This window comes from Schistocerca gregaria, chromosome 7, assembly GCF_023897955.1.
Source record: "Schistocerca gregaria isolate iqSchGreg1 chromosome 7, iqSchGreg1.2, whole genome shotgun sequence".
Lineage (NCBI taxonomy): Eukaryota > Metazoa > Arthropoda > Insecta > Orthoptera > Acrididae > Schistocerca > Schistocerca gregaria.
The window spans coordinates 59203740-59215732 of NC_064926.1; the positions used below are offsets into that span (position 1 = coordinate 59203740).

The following is an 11993-nucleotide window of genomic DNA, read 5'->3' on the forward strand; positions in this document are numbered from 1 at the left end:
ACAACCTTCTTTCATGATTCTTAAACCAAGTGTTAGCTATGATTAAGTTGTGCTCTGTGCAAAATTCTACTAGGCGGCTTCCTCTTTCATTTCTTAGCCCCAATCCATATTTACCTACTATGTTTCCTTCTCTCCCTTTTCCTACACTCGAATTCCAGTCACCCATTACTATTAAATTTTCGTCTCCCTTCACTATCTGAATAATTTCTTTTATTTCATCGTACATTTCTTCAATTTCTTCATCATCTGCAGAGCTAGTTGGCATATAAACTTGTACTACTGTAGTAGGTGTGGGCTTCGTATCTATCTTGGCCACAATAATGCGTTCACTATGCTGTTTGTAGTAGCTTACCCGCATTCCTATTTTCCTATTCATTATTAAACCTACTCCTGCATTACCCCTATTTGATTTTGTGTTTATAACCCTGTAGTCACCTGACCAGAAGTCTTGTTCCTCCTGCCACCGAACGTCACTAATTCCCACTATATCTAACTTTACCCTATCCATTTCCCTTTTTAAATTTTCGAACCTACCTGCCCGATTAAGGGATCTGACATTCCACGCTCCGATCCGTAGAATGCCAGTTTTCTTTCTCCTGATAACGACATCCTCCTGAGTAGTCCCCGCCCGGAGATCCGAATGGGGGACTATTTTACCTCCGGAATATTTTACCCAAGAGGATGCCATCATCATTTAATCATACAGTAAAGCTGCATGTCCTCGGGAAAAATTACGGCTGTAGTTTCCCCTTGCTTTCAGCCGTTCGCAGTACCAGCACAGCAAGGCCGTTTTGGTTAATGTTGCAAGGCCAGATCAGTCAACCATCCAGACTGTTGCCCCTGCAACTACTGAAAAGGCTGCTGCCCCTCTTCAGGAACCACACGTTTGTCTGGCCTCTCAACAGATACCCTTCCGTTGTGGTTGCACCTACGGTACGGCCATCTGTTTCGCTGAGGCACGCAAGCCTCCCCACCAACGGCAAGGTCCATGGTTCATGGGGGGAGGACTATAATTTACAGATGATAAAAATAATTTTAGTGTCCCTCAAAACAGTCACCAGTATTGTGCATATCCCGTTGTCAATGATGTGAAAATCATATGATACCGTTAGTAGGATCAGTTGTCTCGGTAGTTGAATGGAGCCGTCTGTTGCCCGAGGAATTTCTGTAACAGTTCTGAAGCGAATGCCACGATGTACTTCGTATCAGCAACGAAGTCGAAGATGGAAGAGATCATGTCCGCTGTTGGATGATACGGCACTTCAAAGCCAAACCCATCGAAAAAATCAGCCACGTCTTGCGCTGTGTGTGCCCGAGCATTGTCCTGCAAAATGACTGGGAGTTCTGCTGAATGTATCGCCGACTCTTTTTCGAAGCTAGTCACATATTGTGTTCCGAAAAGGGACAGTAACACAGTGTACTGGCAGTCTGCTGTTGAGGAACTGTATGTTTTAGGTTACCACCGTCACTGTCGTATACGAGAATCGTCGTAACGTTCAGACTGACGATGTTCTGCTGAACTTTCGCTCGTCACGGTGACACACAATGACGCCACTGGTTTGACTGGCGTTTCCGGTGTGGCTCGTACGATTTGTCCCATGCCTGATTCAACGCCATGGTATCGTGTAAGAAAGCCCCTCTCCTTCGCGTTCATAGGGTCCCAAGTGGGAACGAACAGCGTGTTATCGTACCCTTTTCAGAATTTCTGTCAAATCATGTGCAACCTATTTTTCACATGCTCCAGAAAATGAAGCCCAATCGTGTCAGTTTATCCTGTCTCTCGGATCAGTTCACGAACAGATTGGCTTCCATCAGTGTCCAGTACCTCAGTAAGAGCAGACGCTTCTTCTTCGCTGATACGGAGACGACCTGGCTGACGAATGTATGGCACATTTTTGTTTGTGTCCCATACTGAAGGCGTCCACCCTGCTTCCCACTGTTCTCTAAGGCAATGCAGCTTTTCTGAAATCGTCTTGGCGGTCTTCGTGCTGTACATCCTGCGACATATTCAGTTTTTATCCAACACCGTTGTTCTTGTTCCGAAAACATCGTGACAGCACATTATAACTCTGATACTCGAGTCTCTGTTATTCTCGTAACTGCAAATGCGTGCGATGAGGGAAAGGAGAGTCCATTTGCACTCTGGTAAGGTTTGTGTATGTAAACAACGTATGGTACAAGCGACGCTATTTGATTCAGTTACGATGCGTTTCTAAGGCAGTGTTGCCACTATTAAAGTTCGAACCCTTGTAAGAGGGGCATTCAAAAAGTAATGCAACACGTTTTTTCTTCTCGGTCAGTTTCGCTTGAACTTAGGTAGGTGGCGGTGCTACATGTAAATTTCAAAATGGCTGTCATAGAGATTCTTTTGGCACAAAATCAGAGCACCGCAAATTTTCAAAAGTGCTTGCAGAATTTCTGAGACCTGGAAGTGAATAAAAGCACGGTGAGTCGTAGGCCGAGACGCCCGTTGTCATCGCAACAAGGTCGGGCGAACCTGCCTGATCTCCCGTTACCGGACGGCCACACCACAGTTGTGATTCCTGCAATATTGGAACGTGCTGACACTCTCACTCGAGGTGATCAACGGATCGCAGTCGAACACCTCGCTCCTCAACTGGCGTCTCTGTTGATAGTGGTGACACACTCGTCCACTAGTTGAGGTGCTCAGAGTTGTGTGCCCTCTAGGTTCGTCGCCGCCTAACAGAAGACTATGAAGAGCAACGAAGGACCATATGTCCGGAATTGCTTGCCCGTTACGAGGCTGATAGTGACAACTTTTTGTCAAACATCGTCACAGACTATGAAACAAGGCTCGTCACTTCGAACCGGAAACAAAACGGCAGTCCATGGGGTGGCGCCACACCACATCTCCTCCGAATAGAAAGTTCAATGCCGCACTTTCAGCCAGTAAATTCTTGGCGATGATCTCCTGGAAGTGTGAAGGGATTATTCTGTTTTATGTCCTACTTAATGGCGCAATGATCAACTCTCAAGTGTGATGTGCTATTCTCAGAAATTGATGGTTCAAATGGCTCTGAGCACTATGCGACTTAACTTCTGAGGTCATCAGTCGCCTAGAACTTAGAACTAATTAAACCTAACTAACCTAAGGACATCACACACATTCATGCCCGAGGCAGGATTCGAACCTGCGACCGTAGCGGTCGCTCGGCTCCAGACTGCAGCGCCTAGAACCGCACGGCCACTCCGGCCGGCTTGACGAAATCACTTTAGTGTGTTTTTGACCACAAAAAGCAAAAGAACTTCTCTTTCTCCATGACAGCACATGGCCTCACACAATTCTGCACACCCGATAGGAGCTCACAAAACTTCATTGGACTGTCGTTCCTCCTGCACCCTACAACCCGTATCTCCCGTCTTTGACTTTTATCTGTTTGGCTCAGTGAAGGAGCAATCTCAGTACATGGATGATGGGGAGGCTATTGACACAACAAGACGTTGGCTCCAACGTCGACCAGTTGGATGGTACCATGGGGTCGTACAGGCCCTCTCAGTAAGGCGACACGTCCAAAAATACGGTTTTGTAACCACAAGAACAGAGAATATATGGTGTATTGGAATCCCGAATAAAACCAACCTTTTTTCAGAGAAAGTTACACTACCTACTGAACGTCCCTCGTAATTTGCTGCATTTGGGAAGGGGATGCGCATTGTCAGACTGTACGTTCCTGTAATGCTTGCCGGTGAGAGAACATGGCAGATGTAACACAGGACCCATGTTAGCAGAAGTTATTTGCGGTGAAAGGTGCTTTGCCCTGCTGGTGGCATGGGGAACAGTGCCGATGTGGTGGACCAGAACAGTCAGGTAGTTCCCCTCGTCTGCACGGAAGACAAATGTAATGTATTGCGAATACATAGAAAAAAGGATCCTTTATTGTATGATTATATGATAGCGGAACAAAAACTGGTAGCAGTTACTTCTGTAAAATATCTGGGAGTATGCCTACGGAACGATATGAAGTGGAATGATCACATAAAATTAATTGTTGCTAAGGCAGGTGCCAGGTTGAGATTCATTGGGAGAGCCCTTAGAAAATGTAGCCCGTCAACAAAGGAGGTGGCTTACAAAACACTCGTTCGACCTATACTTGAGTATTGCTCATCAATGTGGGATCCGTACCACGTCGGGTTGACAGAGGAGATAGATCCAAAGAAGAGCGGCGCGTTTCGTCACAGGGTTATTTGGTAAGCGTGATAGCGTTACAGAGATGTTTAGCGAACTCAAGTGGCAGACTCTGCAAGGGAGGCGCTCTGCATCGCGGTGTAGCTTGCTGTCCAGGTTTCGAGAGGGTGCGTTTCTTGATGAGGTACCGAATATATTGCTTCCCCCTAATTATACCTCCATAGGAGATCACAAATGTAAAATTAGAGAGATTCGAGCCCACACTGAGGCTATCCGGCAGTCATTCTTCCGGCGAACCATAGGCGACTGGAACAGGAAAGGGAGATAATGACAGTGGCGCGTAAAGTGCCCTCCTCCGCACACCGTTGCGTGGGTTACGGAGTATAAATGTAAATGTAGATGTCGAAGGTGGACGTGAGGCGTGAGGGAAGAGGCGGACGCCTCAGATGTGCGGCCAGATGCAGCCACATAGCCAGGCTCACTGTGGCAGCCTCGTAATCCATGGACGCAAAAACTGTAATGACATGACAGGATGACGGGATGGCGGGCTGGAGCCGTGGGTCACGCCTCGCGGCTGAACGTTGCTTCGCCACGAGGCGGGGATTGTGGTAGGACGACGACGATGGTCCTGTGTCCGTGTGAACACTCCGGAGGAAGGCGACTCTTTCTGCTCTAAAGCGAATTATGCGCTACTGTGAACATTGACGACGAGTTAAGATTTCGTGTCTGACCTGGGTAGGATCTCGCGGATGAGCAGTACCAACTGCGCTGTCCACACACGCGTCAGTGGCCAACCGGTGGCCCCAGATCATCACTTGTTTCCCTCATTACCTTCCAAAACCCTCACGGGCTAACCTGATATCCTTCTCAAAGAAAAAAAGGAAAAGTAGATACGCGTCATCTCACCCTGAGGCTGCTTTAAGGCGTAACCCAGGATTCCTCCATCTCCACATTTAATTCGCTATCTCGTAAACTGTTTAAGACAGGGATTTGTAGTTTGCAGCACACTGCAGTCGATGAACCACAATATGGAAACACAAAAAACGCAACACATTGCCTCGCTCAATATGGATTCAGTATTTGAGAATGAAAGCACTTAGTGAGTTACAATAAAATTTGCACATAATTTCAAACCTTTTTAAAAAAATTTCACGATGTAGCCCTCTCGCTTCACAGAAAGGAAGAAACTTTGTTGCTATATTTCTGTTGCTCATATAGTAAGATTTCAGGATCAGGCATGACGTTTTACTGTTTTTTATTAATAACTCTATTCCCAACAAATTTTGTTGACTAACCCATATATACCACAGAATGTACGAGCAAAATTATGTCATTGGACGAAAGATAGTTGAGGAGATATGACACAGGCATTGAGTTGCGTCTTCAAACATAAAAGTTTTACATGCTTAACGTCAAACATTTAACACATTGCGCCATTTGTAAAATAATCAGACGTTTGTAGCTATGCTATAGACGAGTGTTCGATTTATTTAAAGAATTGGGGAAGGGGACGGGTTTGTGGCGGTGGTAGTGGTGGTGGTGGGCGGGGGGTTACGTTTAGAACAGATTTGGTGCAGTAACCAATACCTAAGACCATTTGCTCAAAATAATAAACAAGAGAACAGTCTGTGTTTACAAATAATTACGTACTCGTATAATAACTATGAGAGCAGTCTGAAGGTTGAAAAAATTACGCTCACAATAGGACGAATGAAATTACACGTTATTTGACTGTTCGTGAAATAGCGTTCGCCACTGTTCTTAACCCTGCAGACGTCGGCAAATTACCACGACCACATCCTGTTAGAAATGCCTTTTGATATTACATATAATACCTCCACGATCAGATCACAATGAAACGTCTCCAGAAACGGCCAAGATAAACACAAAAAATAATTTAGTCATAAAACAATTGGGCAGTTGAGGAATTCTACGCCTTTTGATTATGTCAGTATTTACACGGAATATATGACACGGTGCATGAATAGTCGTAAAAATGGCGGTGATAATGGATAGCTCACTTAATTCACAGTTGGAGATCACGTTATCTTCATGGATCAAATTAGACAGAATGTTCTACGTATTTCGATCGAGGAACCTCTAATATTAGTGTTGGTATTGAATGGCCAGTTGTTAGGATATTTTGTGGGTTTCACATCCGTACACATTGTAGTCACATATGCAAGCAAATAGCTTCACCTTAAATTAAGCAATGGAATTTGTTGTGAAAAATCCAGTTGAAGTTGTTAGTAATATTGACGTTATAATAGTACACAGTAGATATAAGAAAAGAAAATGACCTACACTATCCACTAGTAAATTTAACTTTTGATAAAAAAGGAGCATAATAACTGATACAATACTTTCTGACAATGCAGCCAGTGGTCTAGAATGTTTGACAGATTATGGGCCTAGTAAAGATAATCACGATGGCATGCAACAGTAATTCCCGAGTTTGGTGCCGACTCTCGTCTCAATTTCAACATATTTATCACGATTTATACGCAGCAAAGGTAGGAATGCTAACGGTGTTATCAACCATTTCAACGCATGTTATCTGATTTAAGGAAAATACGTTAATTATTGTTGTTAACAGGATTTTCGTTCGCTTTCGTTACGTATTCCTCTGTTCTCGTCCTCAACAAAAGAGCAGAAACTCAGGGTGAGACTGAGTGTGTCAGACGCCCGTACTGAAATGTAATACTGTGTAATGGAGTTTGAACAATGGGAACATAACAGAACGAAGTTTTCATCCCTGCGAATATCAGTTAACCCAGTCATTTTCAAGAAAAATGCTATTGCTCAATTGAACAGTGAACAGTGAACAGTCAACTATGGGATGATACAACCAGAAGTGTGTATTTCAAACAGGTGGGTTAATTGGTTCGAGAAATAAAGTAAGAAATAACATGAATAAAGCTAAAACAGCGAGAAGCAAAAGCTTCCCAAGCGACACACAAGGTATGTACCATGTGGGGGGAAATGAACTTATTTCCCTAACTTCAGCGAATGATAGTCTAATTGAATACAATCGTTATTAGTCGGTACAGTATTGGTCGGAAGCGGCTAGTTATTTAGCATCTATAAGATATGGCGATGAATAGCATTCTGTGGAGCTGTGTGAAACATGTCTTCCAAATCCATGAAGACAACGGAAGACACCATGCGGAAATCTCGGGTCATGTCTAACAGTCCTGTCTCAATTGGCGCCCTTTCTGTTTGAATCCTGCAGATAAAAATGTGAAGCCATTACTGCAGTAACAATGTGGCAGTAAAAAAAAGTTATGACTAACATTATCGTTTCACTTTCCGCTATCGTTTTGACGATTAACTGAGTCATGAACGTCTTATCTGACTTTATTTTGTAGAATGTATTCATTCCGCATATGGCTTTTAAGAAAATTTATTGCTATCGCAGGTTCGACATTTTGTCATTTTCAAGCGTACTGAAAGCAAATAAATGACGCTGGATTTAAAAATAAAGAAACAGTACTTCAGAATTGAAAACGTAAGAGTAATTACGTGGGATGTTAAAGCCCACTCTGCAACGTTAAGTCCTGACATGCTGGAACACTGTTCGCAGAAGTCTGAATTCAAACATGTATGTTGTGTGGAAGACATGCAGGTAAAAAACGAGAGCAGGTGCCATTACATCACAAACTTGAAACAGATGTCCGCCATCTCGCTAGCCCAAAACATTAGGTTCACCGCATTCATACCCCTTTAGTAAACCGCAGTGACAATTCTCCGTGACGTCAGTCTGCATTGTATTAATAGAACAAATACGCATTTGAGAACATAAAAGTGTTCGAAATTGCCTTCCTGACACTGTGAAGTTCATGTAGCCTCTGTAAGTTTTAGTGTTTAAAAGAGTTATTGCGCGCACACGACAGAAGTAATAAACAGGAAGCAGTCAAAACTAGTAGTGTGCTGATGTTTTGGGCTGCTTCAAATGGCTCCCACTCTGGCTTCGAAACAGCGCACAGCGTAGTCTGCAGAGCCACATCCCTTCTTTTTTTACCTCCATAGTAGAAGAGCGGGAATGCTTAAAGCATCATATGTATTTGGATTCTAACTGTTTTGAGGTGTATTTTAGCATTCACAACTTAACGTTGTAGAGCGGACTTGGACAAACCCCCATAAGTACCGTTATGTTTCCAACTATGAAGTTTTGTTACTTTATTTTTTGATCCGACATATTTTATTTGCCAACTGTTTGCTTTCATTATATTTGAAAATTATAAAAAGTCAAAATTACAATCACAATAAAATTTTTAACAGCCATATACGGAATGGCTACATCCAGTAATTGCATTATCATTGCGGACCCAGTCCTCCTCCAAATTCGTTTTTCTTATTTTTGTGTGTCCCCATTATATCTCGATGTTTGTGCAAGTACTTTTTCCGACAAGTCGAGCAATTGCGTTGTTGAATGCAGATTACAGCTGTTTATTCTCCACAGATATTTCAGTTCCTTTGAAAAATGTTACACGTCTGTAACTGACCAGGCAGTAGTTACACAGATAAACTTGTTACTAAATGTAATTGAGCTTTCTTGACGCGTCACACGTCACTGACTTTTTCACGGGCGTTATCTACGAAAAACCTGAATAACTAAATAAGCGATCGGCATAAGTGTACACGGGCCCACATTCTTACCACTTGAACAGGTGCCAAAAATAAAATTCTTCCAGCCACAAATAGTGCAACCCCGTGTCCGGTCATCCTTATTTAAGTTTTCCGTAATTTCCCTAAATAGCTCCAGGCAAATGCCGGGATGGTTCCTCTGAAAGGGCATGGCCGACTTCCTTCCCCATCCTTCCCTAATCCGATGGGACCGATGACCTCGCTGTTTGGCCCTCTCTCCCCCAAATCAATCAACCAACCACAAATAGTGTCAGCTCTGAGCACCCTTTTATCCAGATCAGAATCCGCGAACTGGGCCAGTTTACTGCGGTATGACCAGAACCATTCTGTAAGGTATTTCTCTGACCTGTTATACACCTACGCACGTAAAAACGAACCGAAGTCGCACCCTGGTCTGACAATGAACTCGAATTTTTTGGGAAATATGGTTCAAATCTACTTCCGTTTTTCCAGATGTAGGTTTTCCTCCCCGTTTGGCTATATCGTTGAACACATGACTGTTTCGAGTCTGTGATCCGTCTCTAACGCTGTTGCTGATGGGACGTTGTGTTACATTCTTTCTTTAACACTGTACGCTATCAGAGCTAGAGTAATGAAGATCGCAAACTTCCTGGCAGATCAGAGCTACGTGCCGGACCGAGACTCGAACTCGGGATCTTTGCCTTCACGGGGAAGTGTTCTACCATCTGAGCTACCCAAGGACGAATCACCACCCGCCCTCACAACTTTAATTCCGTCAGTACCTCGTCTCTTACCTTCTAAACTTCACTGAAACTCTTCTGCGAACCTTCCAGAACTAGCACTCCTGAAACAAAGAATATTGCGGAGACATGGCTTCGGCACAGCCTGGGGGATGTTTCCAGAATGAGATTTTAATTCTGCAGCGGAGTGTGCGCTGATGTGGAACCTCCTGGCAGATCTGGAAGGTGGGAGACGAGGTACTGGCTGTGAGGGTGGGTAGTGAGTCGTGCTTGGGTAGCACAGATGATAGAGAACTTGTCCGCGAAAGGCAAAGGTCCCGAGTTCGAGTCTCTGTCCGGCACACAATTTTGATCTGCCAGGAAGTTTCATACCAGTGCACACTCTGCTGCAGAGTGAAAATCTCATTCTGCAGACATTCCCCATGCTGTGGCTAAGCCACGTCTCCACAGTAATCTTTCTTCCAGGAGTGCTTGTTCTTCAAGGTTCGCTGAAGAGCTTCTGTGAAGGTAGGAGAGGACGTACTGGAGGATTTAAAGCTGTGAAGGCGGGTCGTGAGTCGTGCTTGGATAGCTCAAATGGTAGAGTATTTGCCCGCGAAAGGCAAAGGTCCCGATTTCGAGTCACGGTCCGACACAAAGTTTTGATCTGCCAAGAAGTTTCATATCAGCACACACTAGGCTGCAGCGTGAAAATCCCATTCTTAATGAGATTACAGCTATGAGGTTGTGACTCTTGCGAATTCTTAGGCGTATCGATTACCTGGCGAAAAGTAGAGGCGCGGCGGTGTGGTGCGGGGCTTCGATCGCGGCGTCGGCGTCGGTGGAGTGGGTTTGAACCGCGGCGGCACCGCGACGCCGGCTATATAGGCGGCCGAGGCTCGTGGGGCAACGCGAGTGTAGCCGCGAAGGTTACGCCGGAAATTAGCGGAGAGGCCGGCCTGGGACGAGGCGAGGCGAGGCGAGGAGAACCTCCAGTAGCTCCCGACAGTTGGACCGCCGTCACTTTTATGTAACCGCGCGCGGGCCTCGCCGCGCTGCCTGCTCATTCACGGCGGCCACTTCCCCGAGATTTCTGATGGCTCGTAGCCATAGCGAAGATGTCAACATGGCGAGAAAATCTGTCTCACTTCACGGGATACAGACAGACAGTCTGAAGGAAAAACGAAAAAAAAAGACACACCACTAAGGAATTATCAAATTAGATGGAAATCTCCATCTACATCTACATGCATACTCCGCAAGCCACCTCACGGTGTGTGGCGGAGGGTACCTTGAGTACCTCTATCGGTTCTGCCTTCTATTCCAGTGTCGTATTGTTCCTGGCAAGAAAGATTGTAGGTATGCCTCTGTGTGGGCTCTAATCTCTCTGATTTTATCCTCATGGTCTCTTCGCCAGATATACGTAGGAGGGAGCAATATACTGCTTGACTCCGCGGTGTTGGTATGTTCTCGAAACTTCAACAAAAGCCCGTACCGAGCTACTGAGCGTCTCTCCTGTAGAGTCTTCCACTGGAGTTTATCTATAATCTCCGTAACGCTTTCGCGATTACTTAATGATCCTGTAACCAAGCGCGCTGCTCTCCGTTGGAACTTCTCTATCTTTTCTATCAACCCTATCTGGTACAGATCCGCCGGCCGCGGTGGCCGAGCGGTTCTAGGCGCTACAGTCTGGAACCGCGCGACCGCTACGGTCGCAGGTTCGAGTCCTGCCTCGGGAATGGAAGTGTGTGATGTCCTTAGGTTAGTTAGGTTTAAGTAGTTCTAAGTTCTAGTGCTCAGAGCCATTTGAACCATTTTTTGGTACGGATTCCACACCGGTGAGCGGTATTCAAGCAGTGGGCGAACAAGTGTACTGTAACCTACTTCCTTTGTTTTCGGATTGCATTTCCTTAGGATTCTGCTTCACCGACGATTAATTTTATATGGTCACTCCTAATGCTTACTCCCAGATAATTTATGGAATTAACTGCTTTCAATTGCTGACCTGCTATATTGTAGCTAAATGACTAAGGATCTTTCTTTCTGTGTATTCGCAGCACATTACACTTGCCTATATTGAGATTCAGTTGCCTTTCCCTGCAGCATGCGTCAATTCGTTGCAGGTCCTTCTGCATTTCACTACAATTTTCCATTATTACAACCTCTCGATATACTACAGCATCATCCGCAAAAAGCCTCAGTGAACTTCCGATGTTATCCACAAAGTCATTTATATATATTGTGGATAGCAACGGTCCTACAACACTCCACTGTGGCACACCTGAAATCACTCATACGTCGGAAGACTTTTCTCCATTGTGAATGACACGCTGTGTTGTGTTATCTAGGAACTCTTGAATCCAATCACACAATTGGTCTGATAGTCCACATACTCTTACTTTGTTCGTTAAACGACTGTGGGGGACTGTATCGAACGCCTTGCGGAAGTCAAGAAACACGGCATCTACCTGGGAACCCGTGTCTATGGCCCTCTGAGTCTCGTGGACGAATAGCGCGAG

The 11993-nt window shown here is 44.9% G+C and overlaps 1 protein-coding gene across 1 annotated transcript in view; it reads right to left on the reverse strand.

Moving 5' to 3' along the window:
- Positions 1–10387, reverse strand: part of LOC126282230 (venom allergen 3-like) — a 228658-nt gene extending 218271 nt beyond the window's left edge. Inside the window, exon 1 of the mRNA XM_049981795.1 lies at positions 10256–10387. The gene's annotated coding sequence lies outside the window, so the exon portion shown is untranslated. The remainder of the gene's footprint in view (positions 1–10255) is intronic.
- Between the last annotated feature and the right edge of the window lie 1606 nt (positions 10388–11993).